This window comes from Grus americana, chromosome 8 (assembly GCF_028858705.1).
Source record: "Grus americana isolate bGruAme1 chromosome 8, bGruAme1.mat, whole genome shotgun sequence".
In the NCBI taxonomy this organism is placed as follows: Eukaryota; Metazoa; Chordata; class Aves; order Gruiformes; family Gruidae; genus Grus; species Grus americana.
In genome coordinates, this window is record NC_072859.1 from 23861569 (window position 1) to 23880372 (window position 18804).

Sequence of the window (18804 nt, forward strand, 5' to 3'; positions counted from 1 at the left end):
ATGATGTTGTAAAAGGTATTTTGTTCAAATGAAGTTCTGTTTCACAATACAAGGGGGTTGAGGTTTTTTGGAAGTTTCAATTTATGTGTTTATTCCTCTAGGTGATCCTGCTTTAGCAGGGAGGTTGGACTAGATGATCTCCAGAGGTCCCTTCCAACCCTTACCATTCTGTGATTCTATGATCTCAGGAACACAAATTGTCAGCGTTGCTGGAGTTGGAGACCCTTACTGATGAGGTACACGAAGAAGGGCTGATAAAATGTACACTACAGATGTTATGACAAGAATGTCATATTTTTTGCTGGATATCAGAGTGACTGATTGGCTGTAGACATTCCTGACACTGCCTGACAGAAAAGGTTATTTTATCTGAAAACAGTGCAGTTACAGATGAGAGAGCTCCTGAAAAACATCACTCACTTTTACTAGTGATATCCATCACTTCCTAATTATGGGTGCTTTCAGGTGGAGAAGCAGGTTCTTTCCAAGCTTTTTCTTGTCACTGTAGCAGCAGCGTAGGGTTAAAGTTGGCCCTTCATCCAGGGGCACAGGGACCTGTGGATTAATTTAACGTACACAGGTGACTGTACGTGTTAGATGGGTATCACGCTGTTACAGGAATGGCAATGGCCAGCGACTGTGGAGAATTAATAACTCTTTGTAGCTTAACCACCTACTTTGAAGCACAGAAGATCTGTTAAACTTTTTTGTTTGAAGTCGGGAGTTTTCATGGTCCTTTGAAAAGCTGAATCTGATCAGAGCAAGTCATGAAGCAAGTTCAGTGAAGAGAGAAACCCAGGATACCTGTTCAGAAACAGGAGAGAGTCTCTGAATCTCAGTTTTTGAACACATGGGCTTATTTTTGGTGGCAGGAGCATGGCTCCCCTGGATGGTCCAGGAGCTCTTGCACCTCTGGATGTCCCTGGAGCTGCTGTGGCAGGTGGTACCTTCTTTCCCTGCCTCCTGCTGCCTCCAAGCATGGGAGAGGGCAGGGTCTTACTGTGTCTCCTGGCCCAGCAGAGCAGCTCCTGGCAGAGCTGCCTGCTTGCCATAGGGGCTGGGTGAGAACTTCCACCAGGACAAAAACTTAAGTGGGGTTTTTCCAAAATGCTGAATTGACTTAACTTTTTCCAGCTGAATTCATTGGTCCAGGTGCCATACTATACACTTTTTTGGAAAGCCGTATACATTTTTGGAAAGCAATATACATTTTCAATGCAATCTCTAGCATTGCCTAGAGGTCCAGTACCGATTCCAAACCCTCTGCTGCTTCCTGGCATCAGAGCAGATGTTGGCAGCTATGTCCATTACACAGTGGCCTAACTGATTGGAAATCATCGTATCCACAGGAGCCCTTTGCCCGGCTGGGTGTCTTACGCTCTGATTTGCTTCAGCCCACCTTTTGTGTGGGGCTTGGATTTTCTGAGTTCTTCAGGAATTTATTTTCCTTTGCAATACTAAATAATTCTCTTGTAGTTTTACAGCAGAAGCAGGGCAGGAGATTTACTTTCTCTGTGTGCTACTGTTTACATATGGATAAAAATAACAGTTGGTTGATGTATTGTTTGTTTTTATGTATAGATGTCCCGTGTGCTCCACCCATGAGCGTGCCTCTCTGCTTAGATTTCTTTGTATTGACTTTGCGTGGCCCATCCGTCAGACCACAGGTATGGAGATGCTGAGGATACCATGGTGATATGGTCAGCGTAGGTGCCTGGGTGCTTGGTGTGGTGAGGGGGAAATAAATGAGCACTTTCAAAATTGTTGTTTAATTCCAATGACTCTGCAGATGGCGAAGTATTTACAGTTGCTGAAACGATCTGTGCTGCCCTGTGCTGCCTTTTCTCTTTGAAGAGTAGGTGCCTTGCAGCCTTCCCTGGCTGCTGGTAATGGCAGTAATTAAACATACCTGGTAATGACAACAGACCTGATGCACCTTCTGCTGTCGAGAACACTGAGGACCTGAGGTCGGGAGTGCCCGTTGCTGTTTCATACGAGCCCTCAATTTAAATGCAGGCTCAAGGTTAAAACCACAGCCCATAGATAAGGTGGGAGTGGATTGCTCTGTTCCCCGAGTACATCCCTGGCTTCCTCCTGGGAAGTGGAAGTAGGACGGTCGATGTCCTGTTGAACCGAGTTGGTATTTTATTGTTTCACTTTTGTCCTTGATTTTGTACCACTAAAGCAGGGCCTCTTCTTTGCAAGAAGACCCAAAGGTATTGTCCATTACTTCTGATAGAAAGAGGGAGTGCAAATGAGATTAAGGTAATTTAAAACAAAAAGCGTAGGCTTGGTGATGCTGCCATCCCCAGACTTGCCAACACTTCAGCAGCCAACACCCCAGGCACTGGTTGTGGATGCGCATTGCCCATGGGTTGGAGCTTCAGAGTTCTGGAAACAGCTCTGGCCATCAAAGACCTTGAGTAAAAACCCCAAATGTTACTGAAGTTCTACAGAAAGAAGTGACTTGCACTGGTGGCTAAGTTTATCCTTTCCTGAAAGTATGAGTCAAATTTAATTTGCTAAAGAACAAAAAAATTCCCCTAAAACCTGAAGTACCCTGTTCCCACTCTTTCGAGATCTGGAAGACCGAAATGGATCATTATCCATCAACTCCCGAAAGACTAATTTGTGGGGAAGGTGGTGCCAGAGCAGCGGCTTTTGCAGAGGAAGTGTGGGAGAGCCCATCTGTCAATATTGTTCTTGCTGCTTTTTCGATGCTTTTACGAATTGATAGTCTGGGAGTTGTCTCTGCTGCAGGTAGAGCCGCTTTCAGGCCCTTGTGTGCTGATATTTTATTGAAGTGAGACATGAACGCTCCAGGGGAAAATGGCATTGTGAGATAAAGGGCTCTGATACATTCGTATAGCTTAAATGTTATCTTACAGAAAGAGAGATAAAGCAGATGTTAATTGTAAAACTGTACTTCATGTACATTTTTTCTTATTAAAGTTATTTCATCTAATTCAGCGTATCTGAACATATACGACTGCTGTGTTTATCCATCCTAAAAATGTTTCTTTCAAGCAGTTTTGTGATTATGCAAATAAATAGTTTTAATAGAAGAGAGAGTAGATTTAGTAGTCTCTGATTAGAGAGAATATTTTCTTCCAACATTGAGTCTGAAGTAACAGTTGATTTTATCATTTGTTTTGAAGGAGAGAGTTGCAGGTACACATTTTCTTCAAGCATTAGATAAGCAGTCTGACTGGAATAGCAGTTTTAATCTGTTTTAATGATGTTTTTCCAATATGAAAAGGGCCAAGAGATGCATAAGTCTAAAGGTCTACTGGTAATTGTCGAAGTGATGGGAGTTGTTTACAGAACATACAGTGACTGGATGGTTGCCTCTCGCTAAGAGCATATACGTGACCTTTATTCTTGGTTTAAAGTATAATTAAGGAATACGTGCCTCTGTGTATTTAAAAACAATAAAACCATCCCATTTGCAGACTGTGAGGTATTTAGGGATTAATACAGATGAAGCATTTCGGGGAGTGCTGGTGTTAACTGTTTTGTTATTTACTGATGTTGTGATGCTTTTCTCCGATGCAGCTATAATGAGGTCAAATAAAATCATTTATTAAGTATTACTCATACAAGTGAGGTAATGGCTTGTTATCTGTGTAGGTAAAACTCTCATCTTTTTCAGGTGATCCCAAAGAAAAACCTAAGAAATCCTGGCCTGCCTCTTGCCTACAGTGCATGCATGCCAAGACATTTGCAGACTTGTTACGGAGTTATTAAATAGGCTTTGCTTTTTGTCTTGCTCTGCTGGTAAGGCCACGTGCTTTCACCACATATCCAGCTGTAGAAATCTCAGAGAGGAAAAACTGTAGGCAATTCACTTCTGAAATCCTTCAAGAGCAGTGCTGTGCTGGCTCTGCAACAGCTGAACCCTGGCGACCCGCGGTCTAGTTGGGACAGCATTTCTTTGTCACAGTTGAATTAACCTAAGTATTTCTAATAATGTGTGTATGTGTATAAATATGTATTTATTTAGCAGCTGCAGTGTTTGAACCACAAACTGTGAAGGGAGTAATGTAACACCTTTTAAACAGAGGAGGCAAGGAAGGGGAATTTCTTAATTTAACCTCTTTTAGCTGGATTGTGAACCCTGATAAACAGCTGCTTTGGAGTATGGGAGGAAAAAGGCATCAGTAAATAGGGGGAAAAGACCTGAAAAGAAATACCCCCTCTCTGTCATCTGATAGCAGACTATCAGCTGGAAAGACACCTAAGCTCTTTGTAAGAGGTTAAGGAATAAAATTGTAAGGAGTGGGTATTTTTCCACCATCTGTACAGCCATGGTTAGCTGACGACATGAGGAAAGGCCTCTGGTGTGTAAATATCTAGTTTTTCCTTGTGAGGAAGGAACTTGAGATCTGCTGTCAGTGCTGTACACTAACTGTGGTGCAATCTCCCTTGCTAAGGGTTGGTAATAAATAGAAAAGTGACAACTTAGAGAATTGATTAGAGAGGAAATTATTATTATTTTCTAATTATATTTTTTCAGCCCACATGGAGACATGAAAATCTAGCCAGGGATCTTTCTCATCTCTCTTGTTACTGTCTAAGATTAATGCCCAGAGCCTTTTAAAGGCCATTAGTACGAGGAACAGAAGTTAAAAGAAAACAAGTCTCACTTTCAGTCGCTTTCCCAGTTACTCATTTTGGATTCAGCGCATGAATGACTTGTAGTTCGCCGTGGGGCTGAGTCGCAGGATCAAGGCTACAATGGAGGCATTGTGGTCACCTTTCTCTCCCCGCCGCCCTGCGCGGTCGAGTTGAAATCCTGCTTTTTGGCATCCAAGCTGTTGCTTTGGTGACCAATTATGACTCCAGAAGTATACATTGTGGTCTTGCTGAATAGCTGAAAGAGTGTAAGGAAAAAGATAAATGTGTTCAAACACAGCTCTGTTTTGCAAGCCTTCAAGGTGATTCAGAATAGAGTTGTTGGCGTATTGGATTTAGCGTGGTATATCAGTGTAATGTTAGGAATTCAAATGTCAGTGTTACAAATCCAGAAAACATAATTAAAGGTGATTTAACACTCAGAATGCTGTGCCCTTTACATATACGTTATAATTACCTCTAATTTTTGGTAGTGTGGAGTTGAGTTTCACTAAGCAGCACTGTTTCTCTGCAATTATTTAATTTTAGAAATAGTTATGTGTTAATCACACAAACCTTTGTTTTCTAGAAACCTAAGATGCAATCTGTAATTCTGGGTTTAGTGGATGCATCTTGTGCTTCTTGGCCTTATTGATGGTCCTGAAAGTCTTCGTGTGAACCCAACAAGGTTATATAGAGTATTTTTAGAATGATGGAGCTTTATGCCAGTTACATGGCAGGGGTGAAAGAATGAGAAAAATGGTAAATTCCATAAACACTTGGATATAGCAGCTCCTTCACAGCTAAAGGAAGAAAATTTGCCAAATTTGAGCGTGCAAACAGAAGAAAAATGTGTAGTTTCAAGGAAAAGAATCACATGTGATGATTGGGCAGAATTTTCTCTTTGAATGCTTTCAGCAGTGGTGTTTGCAGGATTCTTCCTTAGCTTCCCATGGTGCTTAATCTCCTCCGCTCCACTTTGTGTGGTTGGTGAGGTCCTTGGGTCGGTGATGTCTCTGTGTTCAGACATGCCTGTCCGCGCCACTCGTGCTCACAAGTGACAACTGTAATGATGTCATGACTGTCTCTCCTGTAACGTGCTGATACCACAAGTTACTAATGCTCCTTGTGGGCTAATGAGTGTGTCTGTTCTTCACGCTGGATACATTGCTTTGTTTGTCCTCCCCAAAGGTTAGCGTTTATACTCCCTTGATAACAGAAAAAGCACTCCAAGCATGCGTTCAAAGAGAAAATTCTCGTGGATCTGGCAGGCAATACAGTATCACTAATAGCAGCAGATACTTAAGTATTCTGTTTTCATAATCCCACAGGTAGTTGGTAAGAGCATTTTCTCCTGCTGGGAGAATATCTAACCCTTTGTTGAACTTCTGGTTAGCAATCACTATATTTATGACCTCAATGGAGTTTCCAGCAATCATACTATGATATAGTAGGTCCTGTGTATATTCATATTTCAATATTTTGTTACGCCTAGTAGCACCTCATGTTGTTGTAGATGAGATGTTTGGATCACATCTGTACTGGTGACACAGACCTTTCCCATGCCCTTATTAATGTTTCTTCCTTGGTGGTTGATCTGTACTAAATTTAGACTAGCTTTGTAGTTGCATTTTGCTCCTTTAAATGAGACTATTCTCTTGGGCTAGATGGCATCTGCTACTGAAGTACTACCTAGGGCAGAATTAGTAAATCAGCCATTTCAATTCATTTTCCCAAAATCTGGTGCGTGGAAGAGAATAGATTGACAAACTGGTAACTTCTCACTGGGGTTTATGGAAATTACTAAGTCAATTATATACTGCAGGAAAGCTGTACAGTGCAGCTTGTTTTCTTTTCCTTGTATAGTTTTTAAATACATTGCGACAGTTTTGAACTGGGAATAGCGTTTTAAGAGGTGCTGCTGTGAGCGCAAATCACACGGTGCTGAAGAACCAGATTGTATAAAGAGGATTTCAGAAGTTAATAATAAAGACCATACTCGTTGGTGATATAGGAATAACAAGTATGTTGCAAGTCAGATTACAATCTCATTATTTCGAAACAAAAGTTACCTGGGACACATATTCTTATTTTGATGAATAGGACAATCTAGCAAAATGTCAAAGTTTTTGGCCAGGAAGGACTAAGCCTTCAGAATGAAACATCTGTTGCTGAAATCTGAGCCTGTGATCCCTCTATTTAATCACTTGGTAAAGGAAGAGAGAAAGTAAATATTCTCCGTGTTACTTATTTTACCAAATATCCTTTTTCTGCAGTTGCATCATTTTTTTGGCATGTCAGCCAGTAATTTGTAGGCACTCAGAGATGGGGGCCCTAATTATGGTGACTTTGCAACATTCAATTAAAGCTTTATAAAACTAAGTATTTTGGTAGACTACAGCCTTATTTCTTGATGTTTCCTGGACAGCAGGTATTCATCTAAGGGTTGGATGCAAAGCACATGCCACCTCATATTGTTCTCATCAGAGTTTGCTGATGAATACTTTGCTCTGAACCTTTTCCCAGAATAAATGGGAAAATGTTTAAAGAAGTTTCACAAATATAATCCACTCTCCATGGGCTGTTCTCCATTGTTTTCCGCAATTGTTAGGGAATTACAGGTCCTATCTTGCCTCTGCATTGACATCAGCTGTGATTCCCAGGTCAAACGATGGGGCAGAGACACAGTCTTTGATCTGGCTGAGAAAGGAGACAAATCCTCAAAGGCATCTTTTCAAAGAGGGGCTATCCTCATTAATAGATCTTTATCAGATGTAGCTGTGCTGCTTGAAGGAACTTACTTGGTCCAGGTGAGTTGTAAATCCTGAAATCCTCAGTCCCCTTATTCAGTAAATCTCTCATAAAAGATGAGGTGGCAGTGACTCTGATCTGAAAGAGGAGTAGAAAGTCCTGAGTGCTGTGCTGAAACACAACGCTTACCCAAAGATTCTCCTTCTGAAGGGCTGGCAAAGGCTTTAACCTCCGGGAAATTTTGATGCTGAGGGAGGAGCACTGTTCTGGCTGTGGAAGGGTGCAGGTGCTTTCCTTAGAGCTTGTTTTCTGCAGAGGACCTAAGTTTTAAGAATTTTTTTCTGATGTTATTGAAATATAACCAGAGACCCTGGATGAGAGATCAGTTTGCAAAAGAAAATCAAAATACTGCCTTGAAATATTTTTTTGAGAGGTTAGTAAGTACTTTACAGTATGCAGTAATTGGACAGTCATGTGTAGTTAGAACGTTTCCTCCAGAGATGGTCTGGGCTTCACCAGTCTCTGCCCATCTCCTCCTCTTCACTCCAAACCTGCTTTGTCACTAGCAGGAGGGCAATAAATCAGGAGTCTGCTTCAGGTTAAAGAGAATTGTGGTCTCTTCCCCCTTCTTGTTCACTTTTAACTTAGATTGGTTCCCTGATCCAATCCACTGCACAGAACTGTATTGACGCAGCCAGGGAGGTGACTGGACTTGAGCACTGTGACTGCTTAAGCCATCACTGTTGCTGAAAGGTGTGCTTAGCAAATTACAGCCTCGGTTACAAGAGACAAATGTATTATATTACGCTGGAGACTACTGCGAAAACTTGGACTATGTACCCTGGGGAGCAGTGATCCCTGTTGATGTGCAAGAGTCCTCTACATCTTTTAAAAGAACCTGCTACGGTTTTGAAAGGATTGAAGTAAAAATTTAAAGTTTTCTACTATCTTAAAGCACATGATTACACTCTCAAAGGTGTGAATACTAGTACTGACCTATTTTACTTAGAAGTTTTGGGACTATGAAGTCAGGTCTTAAAAAAAAATATCCTTGATTTTTTTTTTTTTCTGCTTTGTAGGTATCGGGCAGTTGGCTCTCAGTTGTGTTCTCAGTGACGTGCCAGTGATGTTATCACTTTAAGCTTTATGGATGAGCTCTAGATTTTTCTTCAAAATATTTCAAGTTTAAATGAGGATAACCTCAAAACAGCTGGATATACTGGCTCTGCAGTGAAGAGTTGTGATTGACAAAAATTTTCAACTTGAAGTCTTACAGTTACTTTTTCCAGAAAATGCATTCACTGGTGGCTGGGTCTGAATCTTATTGTCCGTGTTATCCGAGGACACAACTGGTCATTTCAGGAACAGTGCTTTAGTGTTTTGAGATGGACTGTGAAGAGTCTGTTGTTGTGCATTAAATCTCTTGGAGGACATCAACTTTAATTTCTTCTAGAGGAGTGGAAGATAATGGGAGGTAGTTAGATTTTTAAACCTTTTAGTTTGAGGAGTAGTTTTCATTTCAGTATTAAAATTGGAGTGATAAATAATACTGAAATCATACTTGTTTATATTAAATGGAAGCTGGTTGATTGTACCCTACTACTCTTGAAGAGGAAGGGAAGTAGGGGGCATGCTTTTTTAACTTTTAGAGCAGATCTATGCTGAACCTCAAATGACTAGACTCGTACACATGAAAAGCACCTGCATACAGAAATAGAGATCATTTTATTCTGAAGATTTCCTAGCAAAAGTAAACTCAGTCTCTTAGCTACATTTTTATTAAAAATTTCCACAAAGAAAAAACACCTTATCTTCACCAACTCCCCGCTCCCTCAGCAGTCGTGCTGTGCTTGATGCTTCTGATGGTGAGATTTATCATTAAAAGGTGATTTTATTAAGTTGTTTATATGAGAGATATCCTCCTGTACTCTGTAATGTTACTTTGCTTTTTACTTACCATCTCCCATCCAAAGATCTGAACGTGCATTGCAAAGTACTAGTCCTGACTCTTGCTTCCAGACAGTGGAGCTCAGGAATGCAGAAGTGGAGCAGTATGTTCAGTATTAAGGCATGTCTTAAGAACAACAACAACAACAAAAATTTTAAAAAATCCTGTCTTGTTTAGGTTGGAGGGTTGAGATGGTGCCTGGTACAAAGGCATGAAGTCTCACTTTGGAGGAGGCTGTGGATCAAGGGTATCACCACCATTGCCCATCATCTTCACAGTATCACTCCATCCCCCTGAAAACAGAGGTCGTGCACTAGTGTTTGCGAGTCATTAGTAAAGTTGTCATTGGTTTTCCTGTTCATTAAATGCAAGGGAAGACTGTTAGATATTTTAGGCCTACATTATTATAAGCCAATGTAAGATCAATGCAATCACATCAGCTGCAAATTCTGCATGCAGTGCAGGAGCGCCAGCACGCTTTGCAGGAGAGCACGGGGGGCTGTGGCCATCGCTCCCTGCCCTCAGACCTGGGGCTCTGCCGCGCTCTCGGCACTAGCACAGCGTGTGGAGGTGGGCTCCGCGGCCCCTTGCGCTCGAGGGGGACAGTGGGATGCAGTTTCTTCGGTTCAGTTAGACACTGAACTCTAATGTCCAGGCAGTGCTGATGCTGTTGAAACAGCAGATTTTGTAGTAGGATAAAGGTACACAATTTTTTTGTTACACGGAAGAGGCTGTAGCAATTCCATGTGAGACGTGTGGGAGGATGGGGGAGAATCAACATTTGCCAAACAGAAAGGGATAAAATCTGGTGGAGTAACAGAAACTTTCTGTCAAGCTTCGAGAAAGGCAATAAATAAAAAATGAAAACCCCCAAACCTGAAGAAATTGGCAGGGGAAGAGGGGGAGGCGAGGAGAAAGGATGCTACAGCATCCGTTTACATCTAAAATCATTTCACCTAGATCAAGAAGTGTGCTCCTAGAGGCCACAGGAGTGTCTCTGAATAATGTGTCTCTAAATATTCTGATTATTAGATTGCTCTTTTGTGTGTGCGTGCATGTAACAGGAATTTTCCAAAAGCACTCGGTCACTGAGGCATGCAGACTGTGCAGCGGCTTGGCAGTAAGTGCTTTGGTAAGTCAGTGGGCGAGCACTGTGCTGGCATTCCAAAGTTTTTCTTTTCTCTAAGCCCTGGATAAAAAAATTGGCTGTGGGGCCCAGGCAGTGTAAAGATGTCTACAAAGCGTTATGTAAACTGTCTTTGCTTATAGCTTAGTTTGTTCATTTTTCAGTACGTGTCAGAATATGTTTATTCTTGTAAGGCTACGTGACATCATCCATTTAGCAGGGAGGTGTAAGACAGTAAAATAATGTACGAGGCCGGTTCCAGCGGTCTGAGGGGTAAGCGTTTTGCTGAGTGAAAGTGGAACAAAACCAGCTTTAAGGGTGGTTGGTTTTTTGTGTTTCACTGGAGGAGCTGTTAAAAGTCTAAATTACAGTTTTCCTGATGGCTATTTGAGCAAGGGTGTAGCTGAGAAGTGTGTGTGTGTCAGTGGAGGATTCGTAAGAGGTCGGCTGCAGGAGCTCAGAGAGCGATTTAATTCTTCTCCTCTTCCATTAGCCGATGAAGCAAAATGAGTGGGAGGTCTGTGAAGCCAGATCAGTGTTGATAAGGGAAAGCACGGTTCCCAATGCAAGGATTTAAAAATGCTCTTTAATATAGCAGCGAGAAGCAGAGCAAGAAGGCGTGAGACTGGGTGCTGGAGCCAGCAGGACTCGAGCTGGAAGCAAGGCACACGTCTCTCAGGGTCGTGTGGGAGGGAGGAGAAGTAGTGTGTCCCACTGTGTCCTGATGTCTGTCCCGGGCATCAGTCTGGATTCCTCCCATAGTGAATCCAGGTGTGCTTTAGTTAAACAGGTGTTGGGCTGAGGGTCATGGTAACTGGATGAAATGCGGAAAAGTTGGGGTTGTGAGAGAGGCTGGGCTAATAATCCAGCTTGTCTTCTGACCTGGGATACTGTAAATCTGAATTGGAGGGCTTGGCAGCAAGCAGAGTTGCATTTGGCTGTGTGGATCATGGCATCACTGCCCCAGGCGTCCCCGTTATAAAACAGGCAACTCTGCAACCCGAGGTTTTCATCTCTATCTGAGATAGACAGAGTGATTGGGATGCGGATGTCTCTGGCGTTGGTGAGTCGTTAGAAGAATTTTCTGAAGAGGCAGTCACACGATGCAGTGAAGATCTGGCTGGTGCCTGGCTCGGCGTGCAGTTTGTTTCCTTCTCCGAGGTATCTTTGTTTCTGCTTAGTATTCCGCGCACCGTGCTGAGACCTGGGTCTTGTTTAATCAGTTTGGTTCTGATTGCTTCCTTGTATCCATGGGTCGCATCTTGAATTCAGTGTTTTGCATTACAAATCTGCTCTCTAGAGATGGGCAGGATATATAGCTCCATCTGCCACGTCTAGCTTTAGCCCTTTTTCACGGAGCCCTGTTAACAGGTGACATGCACAGCCCACCGAGATTCTAGCTAATTGTTGGTGTGTAATTAGGAAGATGAGTGCTGACCGGATCCTCTTCTGCAAAATGGAGGAACCGCTGCAGGGAGATGGAGAGTCTTGGCTGGACCTCCTGATGCAGGTCCCGTCCTCGCTCCGTCCCGGAGCCTGCCTTGGCTTTGAAGGGTGAGATGAATCACGAGAGCTGGATTATTCTCCTCATGTGCCAGAGGAGATGTGGGGCAGTAAATCTCTCACAGGAGTATCATTTGTTCTCTTTTGTTTTGTGACACTTGGATGACAGCATTTTTGAAATGGGCATTTCCAATATTGCTACTGTGTGAAAGAGGTTAGTCTAAAATCAGTATGTGAAAGTGCTAATAAATACAGTGTTTATGCACCATCAGCAGATAGGTGACCGTTTTGATTTCTTATCTCATTGTTCTTCTGCCAGAGCCGAACCTCTGTTGTTACAGGGTTATAAGAGATAACCCGTATATTTTTAGGCTTTTCTTAAGGTGGAAAAACTGGAATTCAAATGGTTTGCAGCTTCTCTCCAAAGTGGTGATATAAATTGTTGGGCTGAGACTCAAAGTTTAGTGGAATTTGAAGAAACTGAAGAATAAAATTAATCCAGAAAATGTTTTCAGGGTAGACTTTTTTGGTTTTTTTTTATAGAAGCCTGGTAACTGGTGTAAGCTTCTGATGTTTTCAAGATAGCTGTATTTACTCTTCACAGTTTCATAGTGTTGTTGTTTTGGTTTTGTGGGGTTTTTTCTTTAAAAAAAAATATTCTCACAAAATAGTGTCAGGGAGGCAGATGACTGCTATCACTGCTTTTATAGTTGGGGGGTGTACGGTGCAGGAGTGAAGGCACTTGGCAATGACACAGGAGTCCCTGTGCTCGGAGGCAGGGTTGGAGCTCCGGACCTGCCTGGCTGAGAACACAGCCCCTTTGCTCTGCTGCCTCTGACGTAAAAACAAAGCACAATGGTGATGGCGGTGGAGCTGTTTGAATGAAAATTACAATCCGTCGACTATAAAATATGTGCATGGTATCATTTATATGGAAATATATGAATGCAAATGTAAAATATGCAGAAGTAATGTGTGAATATGATGTGTGTGCATCATGTATAAACATCCTTTGGAAAGAAACTCATAGCAGGTCTGTATCGGAGTCAGATAAAAGAAGGCAGATGTGCTTTCTCAGTAAAATCTGGAGAGGCACAGCAGCTGAGACTGGTGGCTGCAGATCACAGTGAGGAGGATGTCTAGCAAGACCTCTTGCACTGGCCAGCCCCTGCCTTTAGTGAACCTTTTCTGGGGTTTTTCAACCCTGTGGGGCTGTCTCATAGCACGCACAAAATCTGGTCATCTGGGAAGGCCCCAGGGAAGGAGATTGTGAATTGTATTTTGAACGCAGGGAGTAGGATTGTATCATCCACCTTTAAGTAAGCATTTTCTTTTGTGTACTTGATGACTTGGACAGTTGAAACTAAAAGCTTCCCCTGAAACAATATATTGAGAGATTAAAGTTTTGAACAAGGGCTCTGACAGGTAGTTCTGAAACATGAGTGTAGTTTAAAGCTGTTCTGAAACAGCTGTAATGACAGTAACATCATATATTGCTGTCAGAAAACCACAATTTCTTCCTCTGTGGGGAGAGGGAAATAGCTGTTTAACAGCTAGAGACCTACCTCTCAAGATTTGCCTTATAGATGATGCGCTAAGGAAAAATGTACGGCTTTCTTATCAAATGAGTGTTGTAAATTGTATTTACGTTAGGCGCTTTGCTGCCAGGGTTAATGAGGTGACTGGAGGCCAAGTAAATTTAATGTATTCATAGGCAATGGTATTAAAAAAGAAGCCCAAAAAGGCTGGCTGGCTGGCAGCCAGCCTGGGGTCCCCATTTCTTACTGTTCAGCTGGGAGATAAGCTGTGAAGATGAGCATCTGTGAAAGATGGGAGGGGAGGCAAAAACGTTTAAAGTTGCAGCTTAATACTTACTTTGCAAACACCACCAGGAGCACCGGTGCCTGTTTGGGAGTTTATTAAGGAGCGTTCTGCCTGTAAAGTTGTTGCAGCACAGGTAGCTGCGGTCTGTCAGGGTTGCGCTTGCCTCCCCCGGCTCATGGAAACTGGTCTCTGACTTGACCCTGTATTTCTGCTGAACTTGAGTTGTGCATAACGCTTTTCAGCAAAAATATAAATTTATTGTAAAATTGGATATGGATTCTTACATAGAAACCTGATGTAAAACATAAGTGGGGTTAATTTTTTTTAGTATTCATAGGTATAAAAGTTCCTTTTAGAGACTGTAAAGGATGAGAAGCACACTGTAGTGGTTTATGGTGTTTCAGGAGAAAGGCGCCTGCCTGTCCTTTTCTAGAAAGCCTGATGTTAAAATGTGTGGCTTTTAAATTATTACTAAGGCTATATTGCCACCCCCCTTGTTTCTGAGGTGGTGTTTTGTGTTTTTAATGTATGTTTTTGTTTTGATTCATTCTAGTTTCACAGCTATGGCCTTAAGTAATCATTCTGAATAAAGCAGATCTGTTTTGGTTACATCAACAGGGCATTTAATGTCCACACAACTGCTAATCATTCTTCAATTTGTGCAATTAGAATAAAGCTCGGGTCATAAGTTGTAGAAATATGAGAGAGTCTGAAGCTGCTGTGCTGTTGTCTGTTCTTGGCTTATGTGCTACAGAGGTGATTTTAGTCTGCTCCTGAGCCCGGGGTATATTTACTTCAGCTTAATTAAGCACCAGCCCTCTCAGTGCTTCACCTCCTAGTGCAGTCAGTGATCTTGATTCATTGGTTGGTCTGGAAGAAGATACAGCCATGACATAAAGGATAGCGTGTTTTTTCTTGCCGGTATGTACTCATCACTGCTAAGTGCTTCCATTGATTACAGCAGTGTGAACACAGCTGAAAACAACACGGTTGGTGGTTTCTAGGAACGCTTGCACTACTGTTTGCTGAGCCCTTGCCTTGTTGCTTGAGGACTTTATTTTGAAACAAAAGTGGAAATGTCAGGCAAACATGTGCAAATGCTTGTTGCAATTGCTGTTTGGAGGGGCTACCTGCTGGCTCCCCACGCTGATTTCGCAGCTGTACGTACCGAGCATCCCTAGCAGGCAGGTTCTGGTCGCTGTTGGGGTGTACTGGAACCAGTCTGCAGAAGCAGAGCAGGTACTGACACAACTGGGGTGTCTGCGGTGGGTGAATGGGTGAATGCAGGTGTAGACTGTCCTGCACTAGTTGTATGCGTGTCGTGTCATTTTATCCCTAACTTTTAAATGGCAGGTGAAAAGCTTCAGCTAATGTTCCTTTAATAATTAATTGATGTGTACAGGCACATCTTAGAGCCATTTTCATTTTATGTGCTATGAGAGAGTTTTGATTAATTACCCTTGCTTGTAGAGTTGTAATAGATTAGTGCTTACTTAAGGGGAGGAAAGGCTGTACTTTGTTGTCATTGACCAAATACTAATGGGTCAGTTAGGGGATGCAGCCAGCTGTAGTACGTGCCTCCGCACGGGCACACAGCTTCTCCGACACGCGGCATGCGAAGCGTGAGCCTGTCTTGAATGCATCTGTTTCTCTTGTTACGTGTTTGGACTGGACACACCACTGTAGGCACTGCTGGAACAGAAATGAATTCTTCTTGCAAAGGTGCAATAAAATAACTTGGAAGAGTTAGGCTCCTTTCTTAACCGTCTTGGCTACCTCATGTTGTGCTGAATTGAGATTACAAATGACATCCTCTCAACTGTCTTGAAACGCACTTGAACAGAGGGAAATGTGTGAGGAGAGATAGCAAAGGCAGGGGAAATGCAGACATAGGCAGTGATGTACAGGACCTCTTGGGCTAGACCTGCTGCCAGTCAAATTGCACGTCGGCTGTCTGAATATGCTCATTGCCTGGATTAGGGCAGAGCATGCTCTCAACAAGGTCTTAAATGCTGCAGCAAGACCCCTTGGTGCTGCAGCTGTTTAAATAACAAGTGTGTATTTTTATTGAATTTAGTATGAAAATGCATGATACAGTGGCCTCTAGGGCACTCTTTTGATAAATTTTTTTTATATATAAAAATGGCTTCTCCCCTTTTTTGTGAATGGGCAAGGTATACACAGCCCTTTTCAAAATAATGTTGAGCAGGGAGCGTTTGCAGTTTGATCTTGTGACTCCCTCTATCTCCCCTAGATACTATTTGTCTGAGATAGCTTGGCATCCTTTCATCTACAGCACGCGTACGGCCATCCCCAAGATGCACCCATTCCTCTGAAAACACGGCAGAGTCAGAAGAAAGCTTGAAAGTGCATTTTAAATGGGTTCTTTGATCGTTTTGAAAACAGCGTCCCCCACAGGTAGGGTAAGAGAGCCTGGCCTGTACAGGGCCATTAAAGGCTTCTGGGACACGAGCAGTACAGATGCTTTCAGCAGGGGTTGTATCAAGCACCTGAGAAGATCTTCTGGTAGCACCAGGCTGGAGCTGGTCTGGTTCTGGCCACTGTCGTTTCTCACCGTTCTTCAGCTGCATGAGTTGAGATGAAAGGGTTAGTTATCTGATGCTTTCTCCAGAAGTTAATAAACTTAAAGGACGTTCTTGATTTTCTTTGCCCCCTAGTATCAATTGCTGAGTGTGGAACGGTTCAGAAGACTTTGTGTAGTTCAGGATTCAAAGCCACTTGAATAAACTCGGGGTTTAATAAACAAAAGACGGATGAGATGGTTTGCTGTTTTTCCCTGCATATTTGCCTAAGGCTTTCAGCTGTCCAGAGAAATGACAAACTACATCAAACAGAACTAGTTATTGGTGGCAGGGGTTTTTTTTGATATTTCATTTCAAGAAAGTTGCTACTAAGGTTTTTTCCCTAGCTTCTTATACTGTCTATTGGCAAAAAAAAAAGCTAAAAAATCCTGTTTGAAAAATAGCTTAAAAAGTCTGTGATGATAATAATGAATTTACAAAATCCCTTGAGATAGAAATCTTTCTATAATAATACTAATTGGAAATGTTTTAAAGGTAACATTTAATAATATTTTAGCACTGTCTCCTGTAGTCGGATTTTGACCTTTTCATTGCCCCCGTGAGCCCAGGATGTTAATCAGGGAAATCACACATGAGATGTGAGGAATGTCTGAGATAATTTACCAAATTCTGCAGGTCCTTTCTTGTGGACAAAAATACCTAAAACTTGGACTTCTTTAAGTTGCAGAGGAGCTTTAACTTGTAGAAGAGCTCAAATTACAGTAGTTGTACATAGCGTACACCTTAACTCTCAGCTTGCTAGCATTTCAGAGATTGTTGACTGCTTGGAAAGCTTAGGAGGATACGGGTATGTGCATTTACAAACTCGGAGGGGTTAAGAAGGCTTGTAGATAATCCAAAATACAAAAATGCTGCAGCAGCAGAATTGCTTCAAGCTCTTTTAAAAGTCCTTTCAAGTTAAGATGACATTGCTTTTGGTTTAGTATAATGAATTCAGTAAAGCAAGAAGGCACTAGCTGTTCTGCTTGTTCCCACTCTCTGGTGAGGAAAGGGGGGCTTATAGGATTCTCGTTCGGCTAAATAAAGTTTGACTTGCATGTAGTGTGATAAATTCAAGTAGAACGCTTTCAAAGAGAGAGCCAAGTGTCTGCAGCTTTTGTGCCTCCAGTAACTTGTAAGAAACACTCTTGGACAGTTGATGGAAAAGGGTTTGGGGATAGTGGGCTTTCCCAGGGCAGTTGGTCTGTTTGAAAAGAAATAATCAGCTTTGCCTGGTTCATACAACTGGCTGTCAGTAGTTATTCAGTCTTGAACGTAACGACAGTTGCTGACTGAGTCTGCTGTGCCAGTACTTTCGGTTGGCTTTCCTGGTGCATCCTCACTTCAGGCAGGGTTTTGATCAGCTTTTCCTTTCCTATCCACACAGTGAAGAAAGAAAATCCTGCTGGCTCCTTTCGCAGTGCTGATGCTGCTTGGCAGCAAAGGCTCTCGAGGAGGTCACAGGACGGGTGCTTGCAGGTTGGGTAATGGTGTTTGCTAGGCTCTTGAAAGGTTACCTTCCTCCCAGCCATGTTACAGAGCCAGGATTGGTCTTGCAGCTGTTCATGCAGCATAAAGCCAAAACAGGACTTGGAACACAACACCCCCATGGGTGCCCCTCTGGGGGAAGGCTGCCAGGACAAGCATGGGGCAAGCGTTGGTCAAACTTCTGGTGATCAGTGGTGAACTAATAAGTAAAAGAAACTGCAGCGTATCCAGAATCGTTGCCATGTGATCGAGGAACATAGTTTTCCATGTTTGCTGGTGGAGAAATGTGCAGAGGGATGTTTGTATCTTGTTAAGTCCCGACTGGCCATTTCAGCCCTTGTGGAGCTTTACTGTTGCCGTTGCTCAGGACGGGTTTCCATTCTCCACAGATGATCAGTTTGCATCGTGCTAGCAATATGAGTCTTCACTGTTTTTTGGCAACCACTGTCAAGGAGGATGCATGCCTTATCTTGCATTTGTAAAAATTCCACCAGACAGTGCTGACTTCCTTAGGAGATGCCAGGTTGCAGCACAGAACGCTCCAGTTTGGATGAAGGTGGGTTGGTTGCACTGCAAAGTTTTCTGAAGCCTGTAAGTCTCAGCAGAAGAGCAAGCCCAGAACACTTTTGCACAGACATCTACGCTACTGTGGCCCAGCTGGTGCGAGGCTCTAGTGCTTCTGTGGGTGGGACAGGAGAGTGACAGAGTGGTGGGAAATCTGCAGCACCTTAAGCAGCCCTTTACTGCTGGTGCCCTCGGTGTGACACAGAAGGTTAATCTATCAGGAATTATCTCTGTGAGCTTGGAGGACAGAATATGCTTTATTAGGGACAGTAGTGCTTCGTGAGGAATAGCTATTCAAACTCCTTCATGTATTCTTTTTAAAAGGGCTGTAAACAAATTGTTTCTCATAAACCACCTGCATGCATAAAACACATTTTCTATTGCCAGCATCTCCCAGAGTTGGA

General features: G+C 42.6%; 1 protein-coding gene across 22 annotated transcripts in view; it reads left to right on the plus strand.

Annotated features, from left to right (window-relative positions):
• PTPRF (protein tyrosine phosphatase receptor type F) overlaps nucleotides 1–18804 on the plus strand; it is a 388339-nt gene that overhangs the window by 103438 nt on the left and 266097 nt on the right. Inside the window, exons 3-4 of one of the 22 annotated variants that reach the window (XM_054833255.1) lie at nucleotides 102–236; nucleotides 1582–1667. The exons of the other annotated variants lie outside the window; for them this stretch is intronic. The gene's annotated coding sequence lies outside the window, so the exon portion shown is untranslated. The remainder of the gene's footprint in view (nucleotides 1–101; nucleotides 237–1581; nucleotides 1668–18804) is intronic. 22 annotated transcript variants of the gene reach the window in all.